This window comes from Lissotriton helveticus, chromosome 5_1 (assembly GCF_964261635.1).
Source record: "Lissotriton helveticus chromosome 5_1, aLisHel1.1, whole genome shotgun sequence".
Classification (NCBI taxonomy): Eukaryota; Metazoa; Chordata; class Amphibia; order Caudata; family Salamandridae; genus Lissotriton; species Lissotriton helveticus.
The window spans coordinates 1,934,605,107-1,934,627,447 of NC_136065.1; the positions used below are offsets into that span (position 1 = coordinate 1,934,605,107).

General features: G+C 46.8%; 2 long non-coding RNA genes across 39 annotated transcripts in view; one reads left to right on the forward strand and one right to left on the reverse strand.

Annotated features, from left to right (window-relative positions):
- LOC144756055 (uncharacterized) overlaps positions 1–22,341 on the reverse strand; it is a 1,542,626-nt gene that overhangs the window by 474,681 nt on the left and 1,045,604 nt on the right. The gene's annotated exons all lie outside the window — the stretch shown is intronic.
- Positions 19,883–20,221, forward strand: LOC144753897 (uncharacterized). Its single transcript, XR_013594588.1, has 3 exons — positions 19,883–19,920; positions 20,012–20,071; positions 20,162–20,221. It is a non-coding gene; the product is annotated as an uncharacterized LOC144753897 (long non-coding RNA).

A 22,341-nucleotide genomic window follows, 5' to 3' on the forward strand; every position in this document is an offset into this window, starting at 1 on the left:
TCCCTCTCGCAGGGTCTAGTCCCTCCTAGCTGGAAGGCGGCAGTGGTCAAAGGCCTTTTAAAGAAACCCTCTCTAGACCCCCTGGACCTAGCCAACTACAGACCTATCTCCCTCCTCCCAGGAAATAGCAAGATCACGGAGAAGCTAGTGAATAAAAAACTATCACTATTCCTTGAGAGCAACAACCTACTTGGGACCTCCCAGACAGGGTTTCGTCCAGGACAGGGCACTGACACCGCCCTCCTGGCAGCAGTGGAGAAGGCCAGAAGCATTCTGGACACGGTAGGATCAGTGGCAGTGATCCTCCTGGACCTCAGTGCGGCCTTCGACACTGTGAGCCACCACACCCTAATCCAACGACTGGGAGACATCGGAGTAAGGGGCACGGCCTTGAAGTGGCTAAAATCTTTCCTAGACGGACGCTCCTTCCAAGTCTGGGAGAATGACAGCCACTCCCCCGCAATCCCCCTCCGTTGTGGAGTACCGCAGGGCTCATCCCTTAGCCCTACGTTATTTAACGTGTATATGTCCCCGCTGGAGAAACTGGTCAACCCGTTCGGCGTCTCGATTATCAACTACGCCGACGACACCCAGCTGGTGGTAACCCTCTCACACCCGCACCAATCCCCACCCGACCTTCACAGCTGTCTCTCGGAAATTCATAACTGGATGAACTCCTCGGCACTGAAACTGAACGGGTCCAAGACCGAGATCCTGCTGCTCGGACATAAAGAGCCCTCCCTGCCGCCTGACATCTGGCCCGTCTGTCTAGGTGACCCCCCTACACCGAAGGAGGAGGTCAAGAGCCTGGGCGTATGGCTCGAAAAGGACCTGAGCTTCAGATCACAGGCCAAAAAAACGGCAGGAATCTGCTTCGGACTCCTTAGGGCCTGCAGAAAGGTCTTCCCCCTGCTCCCCGCTACCTCCAAGAAACTTCTGATTCAGGGCCTCATTATGGCGAGGCTGGACTACTGCAACGCAATCTACCTGGGTGCCCCCGAAGCCACCCTCAATACCCTGCAGAAAGTCCAAAACGCCGCGGCCCGCCTACTTACCGACACCCCGCCAGATCCTCGGCAAAGCCAGCCTTGAAGCTCCTGCATTGGCTCCCAGTCAGAGAAAGGGTGGCTTTCAAGGCCCTCTGTCTGGCCCATAAGACCCTCCATGACAAAGGCCCACCCATCCTCAAGGATTTCATCATCCCTTACAATGCGAGTAGGGTCCTCCGCTCAGGCGGAGAGAACTTCATCACTGTTCCCAGAGTCAAAAAGGCCCGGTCCGGAGGACGCCGCTTCTCGGTCCACACGGCCAAACACTGGAACAACCTTCCTCGGAGACTGAGAACTGAACCTAATCTTCTCCAATTCAGGAAGGCCTTGAAAACCTTTCTCTTTCCTTAAATCCCCCCCCTTCGATTCTGACCTCTCCTGAGTTCTGGTTCTAGCGCTGGGATGCTCTAGGGTTACTACGCGCTCTATAAAACCTTAAAAAATAAAATAAAAAAAAAAGTCATTCAAATCAACATTGTCAGTCAATTTAGACAAATGAAGCTTAACTGATGCTAAAGTGGAATGTTTAAGCCAGTACTGACATAGCTTGCCTACTGAATAGGGAGTGACAAAATGGTCCATCTCAAAACGGGGATCCACCCTAACCTGTGTGTAGCCCGGGGCCAGACCCAGAAAACGATGTTGGCATGAATCTGAACTTTTTTGCCATAACAAACAACCTTGAGGATCCAAGCTGGAAACATTGAAAGAGGAATTAAATATCAGGGACTGCAAGTCAGCAATGGACTTATCTGTATTATTATACCATGTAGGGTATTCTCCTAAATTTGGTATGGAAGGAACATTAAATTGTTTTTTAGATGTGGCCAATCCAAAGCAAGCGTTCTGCGAAATAGGCGAATTCAGAAACAACATATGATTCGGGATGAGACATGCACGATGCAAAGCCTCAGTGCCTTGTACTTGCCAACTTTTAGAACCCCAAACAGATTTAAGATCAATAGTATCTTTCCACAGTTTTTAGTGCCCTATTGCCAATTGATCGATAAAGGACTTCGAATACAATTTAGTGTGGGTAAGTCTAACATTGGAAGAGGACTTAGCAGTCATCTTAAAATAAAATGCATCAGGATTGGACTGATTCAAATCAGTAAAATAAGTAAACTTCTTCAAAAGAGTTTTGGATCTGCCTTCACTGGCTACTGGACAATGTTCCCATTGTGTGCAATTAACCACATTTCTAAATGTGTTTGCTTTGTGCAGAAAATGATTGCCATAGTGTTGGTAGCAAAATAAGTCAGCTTAATTAGCGGAATCTAAGTAAAATTCTTCAGCATCAAAGGCAGCATAATATTTCAAATCAGAAAACAAAGCCTCTACGGCTTGGACATCCCAATCATCAGAGCATATGTTTTGTTTCACTACATCACTCATTGAAACACAAAGTATATTAGGGACATTAATAACCTCTGTGGGTCCGTGGATCTGAAATTTGACAGCATCCCATACAATCCCATCTAAGACAGGCCAAACTGTGATATTCACAAAAGTTTGGTCCCTCTTCATTATGTTTGATGAGGAGTGGGGTGCCAAAGTTCCATCAACCAGTTTAAATATAGATCTTTCTTTAACATAATGTCCATTTACAAAACTGAAAAAATACACCACAAAAACAATTGACATGAATAAAAAAATGGAGAAAAGCACCAGCCTAATGTAAGTCCAAGGGGGTATCAAAAAACTAAACAGCAAAAATCGAAACTTTGATGGGGTCTTTGATGTGGTAGAGTCAGTGTCAAATGAAAAGTGCGACTGAGTCGCCACACGTTTGCAAATCAGGCATTGATAAGTCTGTGGGGTAAGTGTACTTAGTATCATCAAGGGGCTCACCAATCGGTGGATTCAATAAAGGATTTGTAACTGTATGCATCTCAATGGCAATGTCAGGCCTGGTGGTAGTCGTTTGAGCCAAACCAGAATTGCTGGACAAGAGACCGCAGGTGTCATACTAAGAAGAATAAGCCACTCTGTGTAGTTTGACATTGTCATAGGAGATGTACCTGTTTTCCTTACAACCAGGAAGTAGAGGTAAAATGACTGTTCTTGTACCCTGCACGCCAAGCACAGGAACAGGAGCACGATATAAGGGGACAAACTCCTTCTTGTTCTCGACCTTCTCTCGGACCAGCTCACCAACTCGGGGTAGCCAGCCAACTACCGGAATCTGAAGCGCAGCATCAGTTGTGGAGGGCAAGTGTTCCTTTGCAAGACTGTCACTGGTCTTTTGTAGATTCTGTAAAACAGCACAATGTTCATCTACATCAAAGGGTGCGGCAGACGCCACCTGTTTTAGACCCTCAAGGTCCGGAACAAATATTTTGATGCCAAAGAGCATTTCGTATGGGGTCCGCCCACCCAGAAACCTTCCAGGGAGCTTATTAAGTGCACGTTGAACGCTATAGAGATGGGCTAGCTAGTTCCGACCAGTACCTAAAACTGTAGCTGTCAAGGATTGCTTTAAGTCACAGTTCATCTGCTCCACAACACTATTACCCTCAGGTCTGTATGGAGACGAACATTTTACTTGGACCCCCAATGAACGCATGGCATCCTTGTACGCCTTAGAGGCGAATGCTGGACCCTGGTCCGAATGAAAGGTACCACATGCAGAAATTCCCACAAAGACACGCAAATTCCTTATGACAGTTCGAGCATCAGCACTCCTTTCCGGCCACACCCACACAAAGCGTGTGCACAAATCAACTGCAACTAAGATTTACTTATACGCAGTATCAGAGGAGAAAGGACCGCAGTGATCTAAATAAACACATCCAAGTGGTTTATTAGATATGTACAATTGTGTCTGGGGCGGGAGCGCAGCAGTTAAAGGTTTAATCCACTGGCAAATGTCACAATGAAGGACATAATCACGCGTTTGTTTGTACAGTTCGCACTACCAGTAACGCTGTTGTAAAAGAGATACAGTTGCAGAGATGCCGGCATCAGCAGAGGCCATACCCTCGTGAACGGCTGTTATCAGAGATGACCTGCGGTCCACGTTGGGAACCAATCTGTCATCAACGTCGTTAATTCTCACATAGGGAACTTTATCAGCACTTAATGATAAGAGTATTTGGAAGGGAAACCTCTAGGGTGATTACTTCCCTTCTCTGTTGCAGCAATAGCTGCCAAGATGTCATCATCAATCTTACTTTTGGAACGAGTAACTGCTGCTACAACTTATGTTGCAACTGCTGTCTTTGCTGCTTCATCAGCAAGACTATTGCCAACAGCGTGTATCCCTACGCGCTGATGACCAAGTGTATGAATTACAAACACGAGTGGCAGCCCTTCTTTAAGCTCAGCCACTCGAACCCTTAGCATTTTGTGTTTGATTGTGCTACCTTTCGAAGGAGTAGTTTCTGTCCTGTAACTCCAGTTCTGTAGTAGGGGTATCTCTGTTATAGTCATAATCTAGTGAATAGTCCCGCCCATGTGTGTGGACCTCTGAGCAATCAAAAATAATCTCTTAAATTGTCAAAAAAATGCAGACCTGCACAGACACTTAAGAGAGAATTTAAAGGCAGATAATGCAGCCTATATCCACAGGCTACACTGTCCAGTACTTCAACTAGAAATTCCACCAAAACCCCACAAACAGCACAGCCTGTCCAGATTTCTCCACAGAGAAAAACTTTCCTTTATCAGCAAAATCCTCTGGAATGATAGAGAGGAAGGAGTGGACAGACAAGCCCCACAGGCTGCCATTATGTGGCTCAGAACAGGATACTGTGCCTTTAAAATAACTTTCCAGACCTCTCTTAGTATCCCAGAATGCACAGCAGGTCCCTTTTACTTTCAGTTATTTTTGAAGGCGTAACACTCCAGACTTGTAGCATTCCTTACATAATATCTTTCTCCACCGGGGAGGAGGGCGGGCGCTTATGACTATAACAGAGATACCCCTACTACAGAACTGGAGTTAAAGGACATAAACTACTCCTTCTGTAGTAGGGGATCTCTGTGTATAGTCATAATCTAGTGAATAGAATGGCAAGCCCATCCCCACACCAAAGCGGCGGTGGAGAGAAGAGAAATAACACGACTACTGTGTGAACAGATTTCGCAGCGAAGCCTGCCCAACCTGAGCGTCTGTCCTGGCATCAGTGTCCAGACAGTAATGCTTAGCAAAGGTATGGACCGACTTCCAAGTGGCCGCCTTGCAGATTTCTGCAATTGGAACATTACGTAGCAAAGCCGTCGTGGCAGCTTTGCCCCTGGTGGAATGAGCCTTAGGTTTACCCCCTCAGGTCCTATTAGCCTTCTGGTAACACAATTGTATACAGGACACAATCTACCTCGAGATGGACTGTTTGGAGGTAGCAAGACCGGTTCTGACTGATCCATAATTGATAAACAATTGGTCTGACCTACAAATATCTTTGGTTTTATCCAGATAAAATTTCAACACCCTCCTAACATCCAGGGAATGCAGAGACCTTTCCGCTGGAGATGAAGGATTCTGAAAAAACGTAGGTAAAGTTATGGTCTGGTTAACATGGAAATCAGAGATAACTTTAGGAAGAAATTTAGGGTGAGTATGCATAACAACCTTAGCAGCATGAAATACAGTATAAGGTTCTTGGCAACACAACGCCTGAATTTCACTCACCCTGCGGGCCGATGTAATGGCCACGAGGACTGCCGCCTTCCAGGACAGGTGCTGCAACGAAGCCTTATGAATAGGTTCAAAAGGCTCCTTCATCAATCTGGACAGCACCACATTCAATTCCCATGAAGGCGAAGGAAGCCGGACAGGAGGGAACACTTTCTTCAAGCCTTCCAAAAAGTCCTTGATCACAGGGATCTGGAAGAAGGAAGTCTGTGAAGGGCATTTCCTGTAGGCAGTCAGCACAGCAAGATGAACCTTAATGGAATGGAAATTAGGGTCAGACTGCGCCAAATGTAGAAGATACGGAAGGATGACATCTTCCTTACATGCCGTTGGATCATAGTCCTTGGACTTGCACCAGATGCAGAATCTCTTCCACTTGTAAGCATAGGAAGTCCTAGTGGAAGGTCACTTAGCCTCCTTTAGTATGTCCATACAATCTTCTGGTAGATTCAAATGGCAATATTGCACTATCTCAGGAGCCATGCCGCCAAACTCAAAGACGAGAGGTTGGGGTGCACCATCTGCCCCCCGAACTTCATGAGAAGGTCCGGGCGGCACGGCAGCCGTATGTGAGGAAGGAGAGACCGGTTAAGCAGGTCCGTGAACCACCACTGCCTGGGCCATTCCGGAGCAATCAGGATCATCCGCGCCCTGGACTGGGACACCGCCGGAATCAGGGGAATGGGTGGAAAAGAGTACAGAAAGCTGTTCGACCAGTTGATCCATAGTTCATTCCCCAGCGTCCCCTGCTGGTAGTACCTGGAGGCGAAGTCTCTGCATTTGCTGTTTTCGGCAGTGGCGAACAGATCTACGTCTGGAGTCCCCCACCTTGCGAAGACTTCTCCTAGTACTTTGTCGTTTATGACCCATTCGTGGTTTTCCTGAATCAGTCTGCTCAGGGCGTCCGCCTGAACATTCTGCACACCTGGTAGATGGGTAGCCGTTATCGTCAGTCCTCTGGGTAGAAGCCAGCGCCAGATCGCCTGCGCCTCCTGCGACAGTGCGTGATCTCGAGCCCCCCTCCTTGTTGAGATAATACATCGTGGTCCTATTGTCCGTCTGTACAAGCAAGGAGTTGGTCTGGAAGGACGGATGAAAGGCCTTCAGTGCCAAGTGAACAGCTCTGAGTTCCAGGAAATTGATGTGATACATAGACTCCGTCGGGGACCACGTTCCTTGTATCTGTAAGTCTCCGGGGTGCGCCCCCCAGCCGTGGAGAGACGCATTGTCACGATAGTCTGTGTGGGAATGTCCTTGTAGAAGGGAACCCCTCTGAGGAGATTCTCCGCTGAACACCACCACTTCAGAGACTGAAGAGCATGCAGAGAGAGTCGTATCTTGTCGTCCCAAGACCCTTTCCTCTGATCCCACTGATCCTCCAAGCACTCCTGCAATGGTCTCATGTGCAGCCGTGCGTGTGGCGTGAGGAAGATACAAGAGGCCATCGACCCCAGTAGAGAAGACACCGTCCTCACTGTTGTAGATGGAGCGCTCATAAGAGCCTGAGCCTTCCAAAGGAGTGACAATCGTCTCTCCTCCGAAGGAGACACGCTTGCTGACAGCGTATTGATGGAGGCTCCCAAGTACTGTATGCACTGGACCGGAGTCGGGACAGACTTGGACATGTTGATGTGCAACCCCAGCTTGTTCAAGAGAACGCACGCCTTCTGGAAGTGCGCTTGAGCTTCCGAGAAGGAGGAGGCCTTGATCAACCAATCGTCCAGGTACGGGTAGACAAACACCTTGTTCTTCCTCAGGTGTGCCGCTACCACTGCCATGCACTTTGAGAATGTTCTGGGCGCAGACTTCAGCCCGAATGGCAGTACTGTGTACTGATAATGATTGGCGCCGACTTGGAATCGCAGGAACTTCCTGTGTTTGTGTGCAATGGGCACATGGAAGTACGCATCCTGTAGGTCTATAGCACATAGCCAGTCTCCCTGTTGCAGCTGAGGATAAATCTGATGCAACGATAGCATGCAAAATTTCTCTCTGCAAATCCACTTGTTTGCTTGTCGCAAATCCAGAATGGGCCTGAACTCGTTCTTGTCCTTCTTGCGAACCAGAAAGAACCGTGAGTACAGACCTCTTCCCCTTTGAGACAGAGGTACGTCTTCTATCGCCCTTTTCCTTAACAGGGTATCGGCCTCCGCCTGGAGCTCGCGCACCTGAAACTGCGAGCTGACCGGTGGAATTGCTGGAGGCGGGCTGGTGAACCGAAGACTGTATCCATCGCAAACAATATTCAGCACCCACTTGTCCTGAGTAATTTTTCTCCACTCTGCCAGAAAAAATTGAACGCTTCCCCCCACCGGAGTGGGTAACGGATGCAGGGGAAGTAACCGCTCAGGGCCTAGACCCAGCTGGGCCTTTGTTCGCCGCTGCGGACTGCTGGCTGCCTCTGCCCTTCTGGCGCTTCTGGAAGGGCCTCCGGAACTGCTGCTGCTGTTGTTGCTGCTGTGCCGAAGCCTGCCCTCGCCCTCTGCCGTGCGCCCGAACCGTCTCTGGAACGGGCGGTAGGTCTTCTTCTCCTTGGGCTTCTCCAACCCGACAGCCGTCAGGGTCTCGGCCTCCGCTTTCATGCGGGCCATCTCGTCGTCCGCATGCTTGCCAAACAGGGTTTCCCCCGAGAAAGGCAGTTTGGCCACCCGTTGTTGAGCCTCTGGCTTGAGGGATGTAAGGCGAAGCCAAGCGTGGCGCTGTTGGTTGACACCATGGCAGTACCCATGCTCTGCCAGTAGAGACACAACAGCAGCCGCGCTGATGACTTGGTTCGACATCAACAGCCCCTCATTTAGAATCTCCTGAAAGTCATCTTTCTTCTCTCGAGGAAGGAGCTCAGCAAATTGCTGGAGGGACTCCCTTAGGGCTCTATCGTATCACCCTAGCAAAGCCGCGGCACTTGCAGCCTTCATCGCATTAGACGCCGTCCCACAGACCTTCCTGCCTGCCGAGTCTAATGAGCGGCTCTCCTTATCAGGAGGTACCGTAGACGACGGGGTGGTGGCATGTTGCTTCCTAGCCGCCGTCACTATGACCGAGTCCAGTGTCGGATCCATCCTGAGAAAAGCCGGGTCAGAATCCGGCGCCCGGTACTTCTTGAGGAGCCTGGAGGGAGCCGCCTTCGTCACCGCCGGAGTGAGAAACAACTCCTTGGCGGGCTCTACCAATCCTGGTACTAGAGGCAGCAACGGCCGAGACAGGTACTTTTTATGTAGCGTCTCGAAAATCACGGACGTCGTGGGCGTGGGCACCGTCAACGTGATGCCCAACTTAGCCGCACCCCTCAGCAGAACATCTTGGAATAAGACGATGTCGTCTACTGGCGACACCCTCGTCCCAGGGGATTCCGACAAAGTCGGCGAGTAGTCCCTGGCCCCAGAAGAGTCCGTGTGGGATCTTGATCTGCGCCTCCTGTGGCGTCGACTTTATCTTGTCGACGACCGGTGACGACTCCGCGACCTCTCCCTCCGGCCGGAGCGAGAGCGCGATCTCGCCGGCTTCGGGCGCTCCGCAGGTCTCAAAGGAGTAGGAGACTGCGGCCTGACCGGGATCCTCGGCTGAGGAGTCCCCTTAGGCGGCGTCGGGTACTGTAGTAGTGAAGCCGTCCTCGGCGGAGCCGTAGGCAGTCCATGAGGAGGAAGCAGAGGATGAGCATGAGGGGGAATCGGTGGTGGAAGCGGAGGCGGAGTGGAATTCCGCGGTGGAGATTCCTTGGGCAAGGGAGGAGGAGGGGAAGGCGACCTTGGCTAAGATGGTGTATTTACCTCAGAGTACACCGAGCCCGGTGACTCCCTCTTCTTCTTAGGCGGAGTCAATGGAGAGGCAGTGTCTCCTATTGGCGAACATCGCCGGCGCGCCCCAGCGGACCCAGAGGGACTCCTGGCGCCAGAACTCCTTCTGCGCTTCTTTGGCGTTGAAGAACGTCGTCTCGCCGTCGAAGAACGCCGTCTCGACGTCGACCGGCGCCATCGTTTCGACGTTGAGTCTCGCCTGGACGGCGAACGTCTTCTCCTCGATGGCGACCGTCGTCCTCTGGACGTCGAACGTCCCTCCTTGACGTCAAACGCCTTCTGGACGCCGAGAGTCTCCTTGAGGTCGAACGCCTGCGAGCCTTTGACGTCCTCCTCGATGTCGAGGATCCCCTCGACGCCGACGGCGAACGACGGTGTCGCCTCAACGGCGAGCGCCGACGCCGGGCCGAACTCTCTCGACGGCGCCGCCGATGACTCCGTCTACGGCGATTTCGACGGCAGCCTAGTCAGTCCCCTCGACGTCAAACGTCGACGCCGCTTCGACCCAGAGCCCTGGGGACACGGAGAACAGATTGTTGTCATCCCTCTCAACGCCGTCGTCGATGGTATCGACGTCGGCGGAGAACTAGGATGTTTGCTGGTCTTCCTGCCTCTGGGGAGCCCCCCAGAGACCTCAGCATGGGCAGATGGAGAATGCCCAGACCCACCTTGTGCCTTCAGTCTTCTATCTTCCAGGCCTTGGAGCCTGATCTTCATCCTCTTTCTCAGGGTCCTGGTGGATAAGGTCTGGCAAATGCCACACTCCTCTGGGACATGAGATGAGGGAAGGCAGACGATGCACACCTAATGTGGGTCCAACTTGGCCTTGTTCCTCGGACACTCTGGGCATTTGTCAAACAAAGCAGGCATTTTGACAAATAAAAGAGTGCACAAAGACACACACAAGGAAGAAAACACCAAAGTACTTCAAATGAAAGCACTCAAACACTTGAAAAAGTGAAAAAATCTCTAAATAAACCCTTGAAAGGGAGAGCTCAATGCTGATGAATATGCATATCTTGAGCCCGTCGCCGATTGCGCCGAACCGTCAGTGTAGATAATACAATGGAAATCCTCCAGTGGGCGCATGGTCAGAGGAGCCGGATGAACAAATTCATACTGCAAATACTCCTGAGATTGCAAAGAGGAATCAAAAATGAAAGTGACATCCGGAGACGTCAAGGATGTGGCCCATTGTATCCACCGAGGGTGCAAAGCTTTTGAATTCTGTACACTGGCCTTCGTCACTGCCTTCAAGGCAGGATAAGGTGTAACAACCTACAAGCGTTTTCCCTGCGACACTTCACGTTCCTGTAGAATCGCCATTTGCACTGCTGTTAAATCTTTTTCCACAGTGGAAAAACGCATTTCAGCTGAAGAGTACAAGTGTGACTTGTAAGCGATAGGGACTGTTTCACCCTCATTAAAAGTCAGGTACGTGAAATCCACCGCCCCAGGTACGATTCTAATCACCAGGTTGGTGTGGTTATCACATGTCAGTAAGAAATTAGATTCAAGAAGATCAGCCTGCAAAGAATGCAAGATGGCTGAATGTGCAGGCAGCCAGCACGATTTGGTGAAAGTAGGTTGTACCAAAGCGTAAAGAGGCTTGATACGCTGGGCATATTCGGGAATGTAAATATGCCTGAAGTTTAACCCCTTGCCTGCGTGGCTAATTCCCCCGCTGTGCAGGAGGGCGGGGGGCGCGCACAGCGCCCCAGTGCTCATCTTGTCATGAGCCACGGTGCTCGTGTGCTCATGACAAGCTGAGCTCGTCACGGTCACACCCGTTTTTAAGAACGTTCAGCACAGCGGGGGAATTAGCCCCGCGTGCAAGCGTTCGGACCGTTATGAAGAGCTCAGCTCGTCATGAGCACACGAGCACAGTGGCTCATGACGAGCTCAGCTCGTCATTAGCATGGGAGGGGTTAAAAAACCCAGTAAAGAGTGTAGTTTTTTTTAGAGTCGTAGGAGCGCGCAGCTGTGCACATTTCTCCAGGAAGTGAGGAGCTCAACCTCACCCTTCATTGTTGAGCTCATAGCCCAAGAACAACACGGTGTACTCTGCAATGTGTGATTTTGCAAAGTTAAATTTGTAACCGAAGTCCGCAAACAGACAAATGATGCGGTCAACGCAACACAGATGCGGTCATAATTCGTAGTTCGGGAGATAAATGTCATCCACATATGAGCATGCATCTGGGTTGAGTCCCTCCAAAAGAGAGACTATGCGGGCGGCAAAGACGCCTGGAATGTTCTTGGTGCCCATAGCTAACCTTCGGTACTGTCTTTGTTTGCCACCACAGGTAAAAGCTGTCCATTGACTACTAATAGAGAACAAGTTATGGCTGTAAAAGCCATTGGATATGTCAAGTGTGGATTTAAACCATTTACGCACGAGACTATCTACAAGGGCAGAACTGTGAGTATTCTGTACCGCGTAGGTCCGACAATGAGTTTAAGTGCCGGTAATCCAATACCAAACGGTTCGAGCCATCAGGCTTGGTCACAGTAAACAAAGGATTATTCATCGTTGACACACAAGTTTCAATCACACCTTGATATATCAATTGTTCAAGGATTTCATCCAAGGGAGCTTTCGCTTCACGTCAGATGGGATATTGGGGTTGACGCTGTGGCATAGACCGCAATGGTATCTCATGTCGGGGAGATAATTTGTCCCATCCACATGGAGTACGGTACAAAGCCGGTGCAAGCACCATAGCTCACTCTTCTGTAAAATGTAGAGCCTGCTCCTTTGGCACAGTGTGTGCAAAACGAGGGAGGATTACATCCTCCCCTTGCTGAGCAGCTAAAACGAAAGGTGGGGGCCAATCGGCCTCCGCCAACAAAATGTTATAGGTAGTTGTTAGATTTTCCCAAAATAGCCCTTTTATAGTACGTTGTATGTCACCTTCAATTAAAAGGACTGTTGGGCACCCCGACCTCTGCCGCCGTCTCCTCCACCGGTGGGTGAGACAGATTTATCCTACACAGAGCGAGGAGAACGTTGATCAGGAACCTGAAAACGATCAAGTGACTTAATACTATAGCGGTGGCGCAAATCGTATGTGCGCTCTGCAGACGCTGGTATTGGTGATGCAGGATGGGACCCCTGTTTCTGTGCTGTTTCCCCTGTTTTTTTTTCCTTCTTCCAATTCTGCTTTGGAACATTGGGGCGTTCATCTTCATCAGGCTTCGCCGCCTGAGTTTGCTTCTGGGCTGTTTTAGCAAAAGGCTTAACACCCAAACTATTTCAGCCAATGGTCTTATATGCCGCCATAATCATTTTCGGTAACTGTCGGGGCTTATCGGGGAAGTCGCATAAAGCATTCGACACCTGGAAACTCACCACATCTCCCTTGACATTTGCAAGGACGAGATCGGAAACTACGTCAAACACTCCTACGAGTCTCATTCTCAATACAACAGCCGCCTCCGCACCGTGTTAATCTTGTACATGCTTAATGACGGAGGGTAGGACAGCCATGGACAGAGTGCCGAAGCACTTAGCAAAGACTATCGCAAAAATCTTACTCCAGGTATCACAATCGGGAACCTCTGGTAATAAGTCTTTTTGCAAACTAATGGTGAGAATCCTGTGTTTTTCAACAGGAGTCGTGTTAAGACACACTGCTTCCAGTTGGTCAAATTTCTCAGCAAGCCAATGAGGCATATCATCCTTATCTTGGGGGCACTTGCCCATGACTGAATTCACCAGCACCATCAGTGCTGATGACCGCTCCCGGCCGTCATGAGTCACGGAGGGCGTGTGCTGAAGACGGCCGGGAGCCATTATGACCAAGCCCGCGATCGGAATGTCAGCACCGGCGCGAAATTACAGCCGCGGCCAAGGTGTTAACACTTTAGACAGCATTTCATTTACCTGGGAATGCGGGTGGGTTGCTTACGACTTTGATGAGGATACCCCTGAAAGAGAACTAGGATTACAGGTAAGTAACTTATCCTTCTCTTCCAGGGGATCCTCATCAATAGTCATAAGCACTGAATAGAATAGCAAGCCCATCAACCACCTGCAGGTAAATTAGAGTAACATGACTGTTGGACTTGGCCCTTTTTCCCTAAAATGTTTTGCTTTTCCCCCTAGCCTTTTACCATGTGTGAGAAAATGCCTGCTGCGCAATGGCGTGCGCAGATTTATTTGTACTGTTGTGAAGAAATGTCACTTTTAAAATGGACGCCATTTCTGTGTGCTTGTGCCGCATGCCTGATGTGGGTCGACGGTCTAGTGTTTGAAGTGACAAAGTGCTATACACTTTCCCCACAGTGACAGTGAGGCTGGAACTGCCAGGGACCTTCTAGAAGCTTCCAGTTCTTTCTGGTAGGTGGTAGGAGGGGAGTATATGTAGAGCAGTAGAGATGCCATGTGCTCAGACTGAGGGTGGACTGGAATGAGAGGGGAGACTCTGCCAGGAGGTACCGTCGCATGGGCCTGTGTGCTGGCCCCTGAGCCCATCTGTACCCCTCTGCTGTCCACAGGGCCAGTGAGAGTCTTTGCTGGAGTGAAGACTGCTGTGTCAGGAGGCGTGCCACTTTATGGGAGATGACTGCTTCTAGGAGCTGCAGTCCTGTACTGATGAGTGCCCACTGTCTGCTGTTCTTGCCCAGCCTGCTCTGCTGCCCTAGCGCCTCGTGAGTGCTATACTTTGACTGCCTGCACTCCAAGAAGGTGAGGAGCGTGGGTGCTACTCCCACAGGTGGGACCCCGGGAACTGTGAGTCCCCTAGCACCTGGTGAGCTCCATAATTGAAGTGCTCTGCCTGCACTCTAGCGCCTGGTGGGCACGGTTTTCCTGATTACCAGAAGAGGTACACTATCTTCTGTCTCTGAAGATTCTAGTGGGACCTAGCGCCTCGCAAGCGCTATATTCAAGATGCTAGGGGAAGAGGAGCTGACGCCTGCAGCGATGTGCTGCCAAAATGCTATATTTCAATTCCCCTGTGTGTGTGCTGCATTGGGGTGCTGCCAGAGTGCCATATTTGCATTGACTGTGATCTGCTTGCTGCCAAGGCGCTACAACTGTGCCCAGGAGAAGAGGAGCGGACATCTGCAGTGCCGGGATTCTAAAGCGCTACGAGGGGATCCCAGCGTGCGGGATTCCCCCTTGCTTGCCTAGTTGACAGTGGGCAGCTGCAACGTATTGGGGGCATTGTACTCCTCAGGAGAAGAGAGAGAGGAGTGAGATACACTCCTGCCCTGCCCCAGTGCTTTGCGCACTTTTCTTTTGCTGTTTTTGCAGCCAGTTCTGACTTTGCGGGACATAGGCATTTGAGCCCCGGAGAGAAGGCAGCTGGCCTGGGGCCAGTTTCAGAGGGTTGTGCCTCCGATTGGGGCGAACGGTGTTTATTCTGGCGAGGCCTATTGCCCCATATGATTTCTTGCATGATATTGTTGCATAATGCATTTGTACCTAGGATGATACCTAATGCTTTTCCCTCCGGTTTGGAGCGCTGATTTTGGACCATTGGTAATTTGAGAGCCCCCGAGTTGGGGCTCCTCAGGCGCAGTAGCGCCAGAAGCGAATCTGCAACCTTGGGGCAGCTATTCCAGGTGTATTTACAAAAAGTGTACTGTTAATGTTGCTTATACCTAATGCATGTGGTTATATTGCTAATGGTTTCTTTCCCCCCTAATGCTTACAGGATGTTGTGGGGTTACTAGGGATGCACCATTATGCTAATGTTCTGTCCTAATGTACGCAATGATGAAATGCCTCATGTGTATGTGATTAGGCCCCATGTACCGCAGGAGGTGCCTTATGCATCTGCTAATGCCTAAGGTGATGTTGCCTAGCGTTTTTACACTAATGTGAATGCTTCATGCCTACTATGTTTATGCCCACAGGTTGATGCCTAATGCTTTTCCCGCCTAATAGGTTATTCATACTGTTTGTATGCCTAATGCATTAATGCCCGCCTAATAGGTTATTCATACTGTTTGTATGCCTAATGCATTAATGCTGGCAATGATTTTACCCTAATGCTACCTTGTGGGGGTCCTGCGTAAAGTGTCTAATCTAAGGTGATTTAATGCTCCCATGGTTTAGGCCCCAGCTGAGTATGGTGTGCCTAATGATATGCAGAAAATGCTCACCCGTTATGCCTAAGGTATTCATGTTTTCAGGTCCACTGTGACGGTAAGCCTAAGGTATTGATTCAGGCTTTATGCCTGACCACTGTGTGTTTTGTGCCTCTAGTGCTAATGGTTTCTTTCCCCTAAGGCTGCAATGCTGGTGTTCTGCATACTATGCCTAACCCGAGGTTCCCATTCCAGGCTACGGCAACAATGATTTATGCCTGAAGTTATGCATAAGGTGTTTTCATGATTAATGCCTTTATGCTACTGTTTTTCCCTAATGCCTACGTGGCTGGTTTCATGTTTAGGCCTACCTTGACAAATGCCTAAAGTGATTTATGCCAAGTGCATGTCTACTCACCAGTAGGTACGGCCGGTGAGACGTTATTGCTTATGGCCCGATTGGCGCTGCCCTGTATATAGACCCCCTGTGAATTATTCCCTGGTGCCGGCTGGCACAGTTTATCTGCACCTGTGATTCCCTTCTGATGTGTTTATTTTACAATACACATACTGTTTTTCACCTAATCTGGTGTGGAGTCTCTTTTTGTAGTGTGCCTTGTGTGTCGCCTGTGTGTGCTGCGCGGATGCTTTACACATTTCCTCCTGAGTTTGGCCCGCCCGCTCTCCACCAAGCTACCCGTTTCTAACAATGACCAAACAAAATGCAACAGCCGAAATCAACTGTTGAACAGATTCGGCACAGAGGCCTGGCCTACTTGGGTGTCTGACTCCAGACAGTAGTGCCTGGTAAATGTATGGACAGACCTCCAGGTTGCCGCTTTACAGATTTCAGACATGGGCACATTATGAAGAAAAGCCATAGTAGCTGCTTTTTCTCTGGTAGAGTGCGCTTTGGGAGAAAACCCAAGGGGTTTCTGCACCAATTGATAAGGAAGCTTGATACATAAAACTATCCATCGGGAGATGGAATGCTTTGAAGAAGCATACCCAGTTCTGATCGACCCATAATTAACAAATAGTTGATCAGATTTTTTTATAGACCAGGACCGATCCAGAAAGAATTTTAAAACCCTTTTCAGGTCCAGAGAATGTAAAGCCCTCTCAGCTGTAGTGGAGGGATTGGGAAAAAAGGTTTGGTAGAGAGATGGTCTGGTTCACATGAAAATCTGACACCATCTTGGGAAGAAAAGAGGGGTGCGTCCTCAACACAACCCTGTTAAGATGGAAGACTGTATAATGCTCTTTAGAGCAGAAAGCTTGTATTTGGCTCACTCTGCAAGCTGACGTGATCGCTACCAAGAAAGCAGCCTTCCAAGAAAGATGTTGCAAGATTGCTTTGTGTATGGGTTCAAAAGGCGTACCCATCAATTTTGATAGCACCAGGTTTAGCTCTCAGGGTGGTGAAGGAGGCCGGACCGGAGGGTAGACCTTCTTTAAACCTTGCAGAAAATCCTTAACAGCCTGTAACTGGAAGAATGAAGGTTTAGAAGATGAGCGTCTATATGCAGTTATAGCTGCTAAATGCACCTTAATGGAAGAAAACTTCAACCATGCTTTCGCCAGATAAAGTAGGTAAGGAAGGATGTCCTCTTCCTGACCCTTGATAGGATTACAATTGTTTTGCATACAGCACATGTAAAACCGCTTCCACTTGCACGCATAGGAATGCCTCGTGGACGGTCTTCTTGCCTCTTTCAAGATGGACATGCAGTCCTGCGGTAGTCCAAGGTGGCCATACTGGAGGACCTCAGGAGCCATGTTGCCAAGTTCAGTGAGGGAAGGTTGGGGTGATGAATCCTCCCGTTCATCTTCGACAGCAGGTCCGGTCTGCACGGAAGCTTCCTGTGAGGGCACTCTGACAGGGGCAGAAGGTCCGGGTACCACCATTGTTTCGACCAGTCCTGGGCAATCAATATCATTCTTGTGGACGAATGGGCCAGCTTGGTCACCACGTTCGGGATCAGCGGAAGGGGTGGAAAAGCATACACAAATGCCCCTGACCAGTCTATCATAAGGGCATTCCCTTTTGATCCTGGTCGGTAGAACTGTGAGGTGAAGTCTTGGCATTTGGTATTTTCATCGTCCGCAAAGAGGTCGATGGTGGGACGACCCCATGACTGGAAGATGTCTTCGACGACCTCGTTGTTGAGAACCCAGTCTTCTCTATCTTCGAAATGATAGCTGAGAGCATCTGCTCTCACGTTCTGTTCTCCTGGCAGATGGACTGCTGTGACTGACAGATTCCGAGCCAGCAGCTAATGCCAGAGTGTTTGAGCCTCCATGGAAAGTATGCATGAGTGCATTCCCCCCTGTTTGTTCAGGTAGTACATGGTGGTGGTGTTGTGCGTCTGTACTAATACTAAGGTTGCCTGAATCGATGGGAGGAAAGCTTTGAGGGCTAGGTGAACTGTTCTCAGTTCCAACATGTTGATGTGGTAGGATCGCTCTTTTGGAGACCACAATTCTTGAGTCTGGAGAGGTCCCATGTGGGCCCCCCAACTCTGCAGGGAGGCGTCCGTGATCAGTGTCTGAGCAGGCAGAGATTTATGGAAAGGAATTCCGACTTGCATATTTCCTTTTTTCATCTACCAAGGTATGGCCGCTGGTGCCGCGTTTGACAGACTTATTTTGTCGTCCCAGCAAGCTGTCTGCTGGTCCCACTTGTCCTCCAGATCCTGCTGAAGAGGACGCATTCGTAGTCTGGCATTGGGAACCAGGAAGATGCAGGATGCCATCGACCCTAGCAGGGAGGCAATCCGACGCACAGGTAGCTTCTTGTTGTGCAGAACCAGCTGGCATTTCTGTATGAGGCAACACTGTCTCTCCTAAGAAGTGTATTTTCTGTGTTGGTTGTGAAGTAGACTTGGCGAAATTCACATACAGGCCCAGTCGGTGGCACAGCTCGAGACAGCTCAAGAAATGACTCCTCATGCTGTCTGGGGAAGGACCTTTCAATAGCCAGTCATCCAAGTACGGGTATACGAAGACACCCCTGAGGCGCAGAGCGGCTGCCACCACCGCCATGCACTTCGTGAACACTCTGGAAGCTGACTTTGAACAGGTAATGAGCGGATCCCACCAGGAATCGCAGATATTGTCTGTGATGCTGATTGATCGGGTCGTGAAAGTATGCATCTTGCAGGTCCAACAAACACATCCAATCTCCCTGCCTGAGATGTGGATATATTTGATGGAGAACCAACATGCATAACTTTTCCTTCTTGATATATAGGTTGAGTGTCTGCAAGTCCAGAATGAGTCTGTACTCAGGGCTTTTTGGCCCTTTTTCTTTACCAAGAAGAATCGCGAGTAAACTCCTTTGCCTCTTTGAGATACTGACTTTCTGAGAAGGGGAGCGACCTCTTTCTTCAGCAGTTTTAACTGGTGACACGATGGAGGAACAGGAGGGATTGAGGGAGGGCGGTGTTGAAAACGGATCACTGAAATATTATCGACGGTCACATTATCGACTTGCTAAAATATCGTTGAAAAATTATCGACGACAAAAATATCGACTTTGTATACTTATTACAGTAACTACAAAAATATCGAGTCAAAAATATCGACTCTTTAGAATATCGAGTACATAAATATCGCCTTAATAAATATCGACTACAAATATATCGTTTTTCATGAAATTACCCCTAACACTACAAAAATATCGACTACTAAAATATAGAGTACAAAAATATCGTTTCAAATAAAATATCGAGTTCTTTTTTGTACCCTTTCATGTCTAAAATACCATATTAATCGTCAATAAAAGTCATTGCTCTATACAAAAAACATTTTACATATAATACCTGTTACTTTTATAACATTCCTATTTATCTACATTTACTATACAATCTAATAAATGTGTTCTATCATTTGAAAAATATTCTTTACATTTAACTAACATTTGCATTATTTTTTTTCACTTACACATCTATTTTATTTAACAACTAACCTGCTTTAATGCGGAAATCACCACATACCACCATTCTCACATCAACAAACACACCAATTAACAAAAAAAATTCAAACTAGCCTATACAATGCTTCATTTCATCCTACAACCAATCAAATCAAAGCACACAAAATACACATACTATAAAAGGGATACATGCATTCTACCATTTGTTGCTGCTAACTCTATAGAAAGAAGATGCCAACACTCTGAAGATTTTGTTCCTGAACAAACATCTTTAAAGATCCAGCTCACTAGCTAATTATTCAAGTAAGTTACAGTGCATTATTTAGAAATCTAAATTAGTAGTCTACTATTTTACTTATATCTCCTAACTCTTGCACTATCTTGCATATTACATCTTCCCTACAGATCCAATAAAAACATCCAACATCAACTATACCAAAAGACAAGACTACCCTTGTAAAAAATGTAAGTATACTTGTAATTTGTCTAAAACTTCCGAAAAAAACGAAAACTATGTTCTTAACACCATGTTATTTATTTTATATTTCCTCTACAGATATTCTGAATACATCATACATCTATTCTACCTACAGCAAACAAAACTACTTATTTAGAAGTTTGTATACTTTTAAATATTTCCAATTTCCCAACGGTTCCAAATATTATTTATAATATTTTACATTTATTTATTCTATCTTCTCTACAGATCTGAACTTTACTACCTTGATGTACTCCACCAAATACTACAACTCAACTATTTAAACAAGTAAGTATATGTAATGTTTACATCAAATGTACTACTAAGCAAAATAGAAAACTGCTTTTTCCTAGGAAAAACGTTTGTTATGTGTAAACATTAACTTAGCATTTCTATATTTTCATACCAACAGTAAATAAAGAAATACATACAAGAAAATCCTTCAAAATACAGTTCTGCATTTGTGATTACTACTTTTAGTAACTGTAAGTATAAATACATCATTAATTATGTTTGCACCACAAAGTGAAATATATGTTTTTTGATTTTGTTTCTTTCTACTCTTTCCTAGAACAAGTAAAACAAAATGACAGAAGGTGCAGAATTTGTTATGTCACAGAAAAATAAATTACTGTTATGTTATATGGGTTATGTTTATAATCAGGAAAGACAAAGTGGTAGAAAAGTTTTCTGGAAATGTACCAAATATTACTCAAACAAATGTTATGGAAGGGCTACTACTGAGGAAACTAATGTGTTATTTACCAGGGAACACAATCATCCCCCCAATGTCACAGAAATTGAAATAAGAGATGCTTTAGAAAGTATAAAAACTGCTAGCACACAAAGTGATAAACCAACAACACAAATCCTTAAAGAAGAACTGTTAAAAGTCCCAGCCCATGCTTCAGGTCAACTACCCTCTATTGACTCCCTTAAACGCACATTTGCATACACTAAAAGACTCACTACCACAACCCAACCCAACCCTACTACTTTTGAGGAAATGATTATTTCACCAGAAATGTGCATCACACACAATAAAGACAAATTTAGCCTTTTTGACAATGAAAGCAGTACAAACAGAATCATAATGTTTGCAACTGCAAGTAATTTAAGAAAAATCCAACAGTGTCCATAATGGATGATGGATGGAACATTTAAACCATGCCCAAAACCTTTTTATCAACTATATTCCATCCACGGTTTATACCATAACTATAACATCCCTTTCATTTACTGTTTGCTACCTAACAAACAGCAAAACACTTATACAGAAATATTAAATGTTCTCAAAAATGAAATCAATAATTATTTTCCACAAAAAATAATTATTGATTTCGAATTAGCTATGATTAATAGCATTTTGAAAACATTTCCCCACACAGCAATCCAGGGTTGCTACTATCATTTCAATCAGAGCATATGGAGACATCTCCAGAAATCAACTTTAAGTATTCTATACTCAACAGATAGCACCTTTGCCTATCAAATTAAAAAATTGATAGCACTGGCCTACGTTCCTGTTACCGATGTAGCGGAACACTATAATTTATTAATTGACAGCACATATTACAAGAGGAATGAAGATAAACTAACCCCATTACTGGACTATTTCGAAGATACTTGGGTGGGAAGGTTGCACAGATCTGGACATCGACGCCAACCCAAATTCCAAATCCCTTGGTGGAATGTCTATCTTAGTACTTTAAACCAAGAGGCTAAAACAAACAACAGTGTAGAAGGGTGGCATAATGCTTTCCAAGCTACCACAAGCAGAGCCAAACCCACATTCCATAACCTACTAGAAGCTTTGAAAAAAGAACAAAGCTATCAAGAACTAAGAATGGAACAATCTGTGACCCAAATTGGTCCAAAACTAACAAAACAAACTAAACAAATGTTCCGACTACTGCAAAGTCAAGTCACACTATATCCTACAACTAGAGGATTAGAATACCTGTCAATAATAGCTAAAAGCCTACTATAAAAATGTCTACAAAATATACTAATGTCTTCTTACAATAATGGTAAATATAAAAATCATAAACATTTCTAAACAATTATAAATAATACATATTTGTTTAAGAAACTTATCAAAATTTGGGACATTATTTCTGAACAAATATGCAATATTTATAATTACATCACACATACACATTACATAAAGATCGACATTTCCCACCCAATAAAAAAAGTACTTTAAATACTTAAAATTTTTGTAGATGAAAAAGACGTAATGAAGCAAAATACAATCCATACAATCCATTGCAATGTAGGACAATTCCAATATGGGAAACCCTCAAAAACCCGAAAATTATGTAAAAATGAAATAAACGCTCCAGGAAATCCCGAAAACAGTAGTGTGGACACTTTAGTATTTAAAGTGATATACACACAACTTTTAA